Raw genomic sequence first — 8199 nt, 5'->3', positions numbered from 1 at the left:
CAAGGAATCTCTATACTGTGACATAGAGGATTCCATATTTTCTTGTTCTCTTCTCTTTCATATGAGCAGGAGCAGAGACAAAGGCATTCTTGTTGAAGCTGACCCTGAACCTGAAAGGACCTTGAAGCGAAAGCTAAGAGAAGCTAAGGCACAACTCTCTGTTGAGGACCTGACCGAATTCTTCAAAGAAGAAGACATGGCAGCCGAAAACAACAACAATGCCAACAATGCAAGGAAGGTGCTGGGTGACTTCACTGCACCTACTCCTGACTTCTATGGGAGAAGCATCTCTATCCCTGCCATTGGAGCAAACAACTTTGAGCTTAAGCCTCAATTAGTTTCTCTAATGCAACAGAATTGCAAGTTCCATGGACTTCCATTGGAAGATCCTCATCAGTTCTTAGCTGAATTCTTGCAAATCTGTGACACAGTCAAGACTAATGGGGTTGACCCTGAGGTCTACAGACTGATGCTATTCCCTTTTGCTGTAAGAGACAAAGCTAGAATATGGTTGGACTTTCAACCTAAGGAAAGCCTGGACTCTTGGGAAAAGCTAGTCAATGCCTTCTTGGCAAAGTTCTTTCCACCTCAAAAATTGAGTAAGCTTAGAGTGGAAGTCCAAACCTTCAGACAGAAGGATGGAGAATCCCTCTATGAAGCTTGGGAAAGATACAAACAATTAATCAGAAAATGTCCCTCAGACATGCTTTCTGAATGGAGCATCATAGGTATTTTCTATGATGGTCTCTCTGAACTATCCAAGATGTCTTTGGATAGCTCTGCTGGAGGATCTCTTCACTTGAAGAAGACGCCTACAGAGGCTCAAGAACTAATTGAAATGGTTGCAAATAACCAATTCATGTACACTTCTGAAAGGAATCCTGTGAACAATGGGACAAATCAGAAGAAAGGAGTTCTTGAGATTGACACTCTGAATGCCATATTGGCTCAGAATAAAATATTGACTCAACAAGTCAATTTGATTTCTCAAAGTCTGTCTGGAATGCAAAATGCACCAAGCAGTACTAAGGATGCTTCATCTGAAGAAGAAGCTTATGATCCTGAGAACCCTTCAATGGAAGAGGTGAATTACCTAGGAGAACCCTATGGAAACACCTATAATTCTTCTTGGAGAAATCACCCAAATTTCTCATGGAAGAATCAAGAGAGACCTCAACAAGGTTTCAACAACAATAATGGTGGAAGAAACAGGTTTAGCAATAGCAAGCCTTTTCCATCATCTTCTCAGCAACAGACAGAGAATTTTAAGCAGAACCCCTCTGACTTAGCAACCATGGTCTCTGATCTAATCAAGACCACTCAAAGTTTCATGACTGAAACAAGGTCCTCCATTAGGAATTTGGAGGTACAAGTGGGACAGCTGAGCAAGAAAATTACTGAACTCCCTCCAAGTACTCTTCCAAGCAATACAGAAGAAAATCCAAAAGGAGAGTGCAAGGCCATCAACATGGCCGGATTTGGAGAGGAAGAAGAGGAAGTGAACGCCACTGAGGAAGACCTCAATGGGCGTGCACTGACCTCCACTAAGTTCCCCAATGAGGAACCATGGGAATCTGAGGCTCAAGATGAGACCATAGAGATTCCATTGGATTTACTTCTGCCATTCATGAGCTCTGATGAGTATTCTTCCTCTGAAGAGGATGAGTATGTCACTGAAGAGCAAGTTGCTAAATACCTTGGAGCAATCATGAAGCTAAATGACAAGTTATTTGGAAATGAGACTTGGGAGGATGAACCTCCTTTGCTCACCAAAGAACTGGATGACTTGTCTAGGCAGAAATTACCTCAAAAGAGACAAGATCCTGGGAAGTTTTCCATACCTTGTACCATAGGCACCATGACCTTCAAGAAGGCCCTGTGTGACTTAGGGTCAAGTGTAAACCTCATGCCTCTCTCTGTAATGGAGAAGCTAGGGATCTTTGAGGTACAAGCTACAAGAATCTCACTAGAGATGGCAGACAACTCAAGAAAACAAGCTCATGGACTTGTAGAGAATGTTTTGGTAAAAGTTGAAGACCATTACATCCCTACTGATTTCATAGTCCTAAAGACTGGGAAGTGCATGGATGAATCTATCATCCTTGGCAGACCCTTCCTAGCCACAGCAAAGGCTGTGATTGATGTTGATGGAGGTGAACTGATCATTCAAGTGAATGAAGAATCCTTTGTGTTTAAGGCTCAAGGATATCCCTCTGTCACCATGGAGAGGAAGCATGAAGAGCTTCTCTCAATTCAGAGTCAAACAGAGCCCCCACAGTCAAACTCTAAGTTTGGTGTTGGGAGGCCACAACCAAACTCTAAGTTTGGTGTTGAACCCCCACATTCAAACTCTAAGTTTGGTGTTGGGAGGTTCCAACATTGCTCTGAGTATCTGTGAGGCTCCATGAGAGCCCTCTGTCAAGCTACTGACATTAAAGAAGCGCTTGTTGGGAGGCAACCCAATGATTATATTTTATATATTTTCTTTTGTTACTTTATGTTTTTTGTAGGTTGATGATCATAAGAAGTCACAAAATCAATTGAAAAAGCAAAAACAGAATGAAAAACAGGAAGAAAAACAGCACACCCTGGAGGAAGAACCCACTGGCGTTTAAACGCCAGTGAGGCTAGCAGTTGGGCGTTTAACGCCCAGTCTGGCACCATTCTGGGCATTTAACGCCAGAAAGGGGCACCAGACTGGCGTTAAACGCCAGAAAAGGGCAAGAACCTGGCGTTAAACGCCAGGAATGGGCACCAGTGGTGCACGAAATTGTGATCACTACTTTGTCCATATTCAAATAATCCCCGGTAATGGCTCCAAAGACTTGGTGCTCAATACCATGGCATAAACACAACTTCGCACAACTAACCAGCAAGTGCACTGGGTCATCCAAGTAATAAACCTTACGTGAGTAAGGGTCGATCCCACGGAGATTGTTGCTATGAAGCAAGCTATGGTCACCTTGTAAATCTCAGTCAGGCAGACTCAAATGGGTATAGTGATAAACGAATAAAGCATAAAGATAAAGATAGAGATACTTATGTATATCATTGGTGAGAGCTTCAGATAAGCGTATGAAGATGCCTTCCCTTCCGTCTCTCTGCTTTCCTACAGTCTTCATCCAATCCTTCTTACTCCTTTCCATGGCAAGCTCATGTAGGGTTTCACCGTTGTCAGTGGCTACCTCCCATCCTCTCAGTGAAAATGTTCCCATGCTCTGTCACAGCATATGGCTAATCAGCTGTCGGTTCTCGGTCAGGCCGGAATAAAATCCATCGATCCTTTTGCGTCTGTCACTAACGCCCCGCCTGCTAGGAGTTTGAAGCACGTCACAGTCATTCAATCATTGAATCCTACTCAGAATACCACAGACAAGGTTAGACCTTCCGGATTCTCTTGAATGCCGCCATCAGTTCTCGCCTATACCACGAAGACTCTGATCTCACGGAATAGCTGGCTCGTTTGTCAGGCGAGCACTCGGTTGTCAGGCGATCAACCATGCATCGTGTTATCAGGAATCCAAGAGATATTCACTAAGCCTCATATGCTTGTAGAACAAGAGTGGTTGTCAGTCACTTTGTTCATGAGTGAGAATGATGATGAGTGTCGCGGATCATCACATTCATCAAGTTGAAGAACAAGTGATATCTTGGACAAAGAACAAGCGGAATTGAATAGAAGAACAATAGTAATTGCATTAATACTCGAGGTACAGCAGAGCTCTACACCTTAATCTATGGTGTGTAGAAACTCCACCGTTGAAAATACATAAGAACAAGGTCTAGGCATGGCCGTGAGGCCAGCCTCCCAATGATCTAAGATAGCATAAAACTCAAAGATAGCTACCAAGATGTCAAATACAATAATAAAAGGTCCTACTTATAGAAAACTAGTAGCCTAAGGTGTACAAAGATGAGTAAATGACATAAAAATCCACTTCCGGGCCCACTTGGTGTGTGCTTGGGCTGAGCAATGAAGCATTTTCGTGTAGAGACTCTCCTTGGAGTTAAACGCCAGCTTTTATGCCAGTTTGGGCGTTTAACTCCCATTTAGGTGCCAGTTCCGGCGTTTAACGCTGGAATTTCTTGAGGTGACTTTGAACGCCGGTTTAGGCCATCAAATCTTGGGCAAAGTATGGACTATCATATATTGCTGGAAAGCCCAGGATGTCTACTTTCCAACGCCGTTAAGAGCGCGCCAATTGGGCTTCTGTAGCTCCAGAAAATCCACTTCGAGTGCAGGAAGGTCAGAATCCAACAGCATCTGCAGTCCTTTTGAGTCTCTGGATCAGATTTTTGCTCAGATCCCTCAATTTCAGCCAGAAAATACCTGAAATCACAGAAAAACAAACAAACTCATAGTAAAGTCCAGAAAAGTGAATTTTAACTAAAAACTAATAAAAATATACTAAAAACTCAACTCAAACTACTAAAAACATACTAAAAACAATGCCAAAAAGCGTATAAATTATCCGCTCATCACAACACCAAACTTAAATTGTTGCTTGTCCCCAAGCAACTGAAAATCAAATAAGATAAAAAGAAGAGAATATACTATAGACTCCAAATTATCAATGAAACTTAGCTCCAAATTAGATGAGCGGGACTAGTAGCTTTTTACCTCCGAACAGTTTTGGCATCTCACTTTATCCTTTGAGATTCAGAATGATTGGCTTCTTTAGGAACTCAGAATCCAGATAGTGTTATTGATTCTCCTAGTTAAGTATGATGATTCTTGAACACAGCTACTTATTGAGTCTTGGCCGTGGCCCAAAGCACTCTGTCTTCCAGTATTACCACCGGATACATACATGCCACAGACACATAATTGGGTGAACCTTTTCAGATTGTGACTCAGCTTTGCTAGAGTCCTCAATTAGAGGTGTCCAGGGTTCTTAAGCACACTCTTTTTGCCTTGGATCACAACTTTATTTCTTTCTTTTTCTTTCTTTTTCTTTTTCTCCCCTTTTTCGTTTTTTTTTTTCGCTTGCTTCTCTCTTTTTTTGTATTCACTGCTTTTTCTTGCTTCAAGAATCATTTTTATGATTTTTCAGATCCTCAGTAACATGTCTCCTTTTTCATCATTCTTTCAAGAGCCAACAATTTTAACATTCATGAACAACAAATTCAAAAGACATATGCACTGTTCAGGCATACATTCAGAAAACAAAAAGTATTGTCACCACATCAAACTAATTAAGCTAGTTTTAAAGATGAATTTGAAATCCTGTACTTCTTGTTCTTTTGTGATAAAAACAGTTTTCATTTAAGAAAGGTGATGGATTCATATTCATAGCTTTAAGGCATAGACACTAAGACACTAATGATCATAAGACACAAACATGGATAAACATAAAGCATAATTTTCGAAAAAACAGAAAAGCAAAGAACAAGGAGATTAAAGAACGGGTCCACCTTAGTGATGGCGGCTTGTTCTTCCTCTTGAAGGTCTTATGGAGTGCTTGAGCTCCTCAATGTCTCTTCCTTGTCTTTGTTGCTCCTCTCTCATGATTCTTTGATCTTCTCTAATTTCATGGAGGAGGATGGAGTGTTCTTGGTGCTCCACCCTTAGTTGTCCCATGTTGGAACTCAATTCTCCTAGGGAGGTGTTGATTTGCTCCCAATAGTCTTGTGGAGGAAAGTGCATCCCTTGAGGCATCTCAGGGATCTCTTGATGAGAGGGGTCTCTTGTTTGCTCCATCCTTTTCTTAGTGATGGGCTTGAGGTCATGCCTTCTCAGTTGAACCGGCTTTGGATGCCATAAATGGTTATGAAAAAACAAAAAGCAATGCTTTTACCACACCAAACTTAAAAGGTTTGCTCGTCCTCGAGCAAAAGAAGAAAGAAGAGAGTAGAAGAAGAAGAAATGAGGAAGAAGGGAATGGCTTTGTGTTCGGCCAAAGAGGGGGAGAAGTGGTGTTTAGGTGGTGTGAAAATGAAGGAGTGAAGAAGGGTTTATGGGGAAGAGGTGTTGAGGTAGGTGGGGTTTTATGAAGGATGGATGTGAGTGGTGAATGGGTGAAGAAAAGAGAGAGTGGTGGGGTTGGTGGGGATCCTGTGGGGTCCACAGATCCTGTGGTGTAAAGGAAAAGTCATCCCTGCACCAAATGGCACTCAAAATCACGTTTTGAGCCATTTCTGGCGTTAAACGCTGGGCTGGTGCCCATTCCTGGCGTTTAACGCCAGGTTTTTGCCCTTTTCTGGCGTTTAACGCCAGTCTGGTGCCCCTTTCTGGCGTTAAACGCCCAGAATGGTGCCAGACTGGGCGTTAAACGCCCAACTGCTAGCCTCACTGGCGTTTAAACACCAGTGGGTTCTTCCTCCAGGGTGTGCTGTTTTTCTTCCTGTTTTTCATTCTGTTTTTGCTTTTTCAATTGATTTTGTGACTTCTCATGATCATCAACCTACAAAAAACATAAAATAACAAAAGAAAATATAACATTGGGTTGCCTCCCAACAAGCGCTTCTTTAATGTCAGTAGCTTGACAGTGGGCTCTCATGGAGCCTCACAAATGCTCAGAGCAATGTTGGAATCTCCCAACACCAAACTTAGAGTTTGAATGTGGGGGTTCAACACCAAACTTAGAGTTTGGTTGTGGCCTCCCAACACCAAACTTAGAGTTTGACTGTGGGGGCTCTGTTTGTCTCTGATTTGAGAGAAGCTCTTCATGCTTCCTCTCCATGATGACAGAGGGATATCCTTGAGCCTTAAACACAAAGGATTCTTCATTCACTTGAATGATCAGTTCACCTCCATCAACATCAATCACAGCCTTTGCTGTGGCTAGGAAGGGTCTGCCAAGGATGATAGATTCATCCATGCACTTCCCAGTCTCTAGGACTATGAAATCAGTAGGGATGTAATGGTCTTCAACTTTTACCAAAACATTCTCTACAAGTCCATGAGCTTGTTGGTGCACGAAATTGCAATAACACTTTTGCAATCCCGCACAACTAACCAGCAAGTGCACTGGGTCGTCCAAGTAATACCTTGCGTGAGCAAGGGTCGATCCCACGGAGATTGTCGGCTTGAAGCAAGCTATGGTTATCTTGTAAATCTTAGTCAGGATATCAGAAATTATCAGGATTGATTGTAAGAAGCAAAAGAACATGTAATGGTTACTTGTACTGCAGTAATGGAGAATGGGTTGAGGTTTGGAGATGCTCCATCTTCCGAATCTCTGCTTTCCTACTATCTTCTTCATCAAACACGCATGTCTCCTTCCATGGCAAGCTCGTGTAGGGTCTCACTGTTGTCAGCAGCTACCTCCCATCCGCGCAGTGAAAGCTAATGCACACACTCTGTCACAGTGCTGCCAATCACCGGTTTGGTTCCCTCCCCTACCGGAATAGAATAACTCTTTTGCGTCTGTCACTAACGCCCAGTAGGTTACAGGTTTGAAGCACGTCACAGTCATTCAATCATTGAATCCTACTCAGAATACCACAGACAAGGTTTAGACCTTCCGGATTCTCTTGAATGCTGCCATCAGGTCCTGCCTATACCACGAAGATTCCAATGAAAGAACCCAAGAGATAACTACTCAATCTAAGATAGAACAGAGGTGGTTGTCAGGCACGTGTTCATAGTTGAGAATGATGATGATTGTCACGGATCATCACATTCATCCGGATTAAGAACAAGTGTTATCTTAGAATGGAAGCAAGCATGATTGAATAAGAAACAGTAGTAATTGCATTAATCCATCAAGACACAGCAGAGCTCCTCACCCCCAACCATGGGGTTTAGAGGCTCATACTGTGAAAAGAAACGTGTACAAAATGTTATGGGGTCATCAGGTTCTGATTACAATGTAAAAGGGTCCTATAAGTAGTAAACTAGTATCCTAAGGTTTACAGAAATGAGTAAATGACAGAAAAATCCACTTCCTGGCCCACTTGGTGTGTGCTTGGGCTGAGCAATGAAGGAAATTCGTGTAGAGACCTTTTCTGGAGTTAAACGCCAGTTCTCATGCCAGTTTGGGCGTTTAACTCCAACTTTTATTCCAGTTCCGGCGTTTAACGCTGGAATTTCTGAGGCCGGATTGCTACGCGGGTTTGGGCCATCAAATCTTGGACAAAGTATGGACTATTATATATTTCTGGAAAGCCCAGGATGTCTACTTTCCAATGCCGTTGAGAGCGCGCCAATTGGGCTTCTGTAGCTCCAGAAATCCACTTTGAGTGCAGGGAGGTCAG

At 42.6% G+C, this 8199-nt stretch overlaps 1 non-coding gene across 1 annotated transcript; it reads right to left on the bottom strand.

Annotated features, from left to right (window-relative positions):
- Positions 1-601: 601 nt before the first annotated feature.
- Positions 602-709, bottom strand: LOC130937798 (small nucleolar RNA R71). The gene has a single exon (XR_009068997.1). It is a non-coding gene; the product is annotated as a small nucleolar RNA R71 (small nucleolar RNA).
- Positions 710-8199: the final 7490 nt, after the last annotated feature.

Source organism: Arachis stenosperma, chromosome 6 (genome assembly GCF_014773155.1).
Source record: "Arachis stenosperma cultivar V10309 chromosome 6, arast.V10309.gnm1.PFL2, whole genome shotgun sequence".
NCBI lineage: Eukaryota > Viridiplantae > Streptophyta > Magnoliopsida > Fabales > Fabaceae > Arachis > Arachis stenosperma.
Note: the sequence above shows the minus strand (reverse complement) of the source record. Positions and strands in the feature narration are given on the sequence as shown.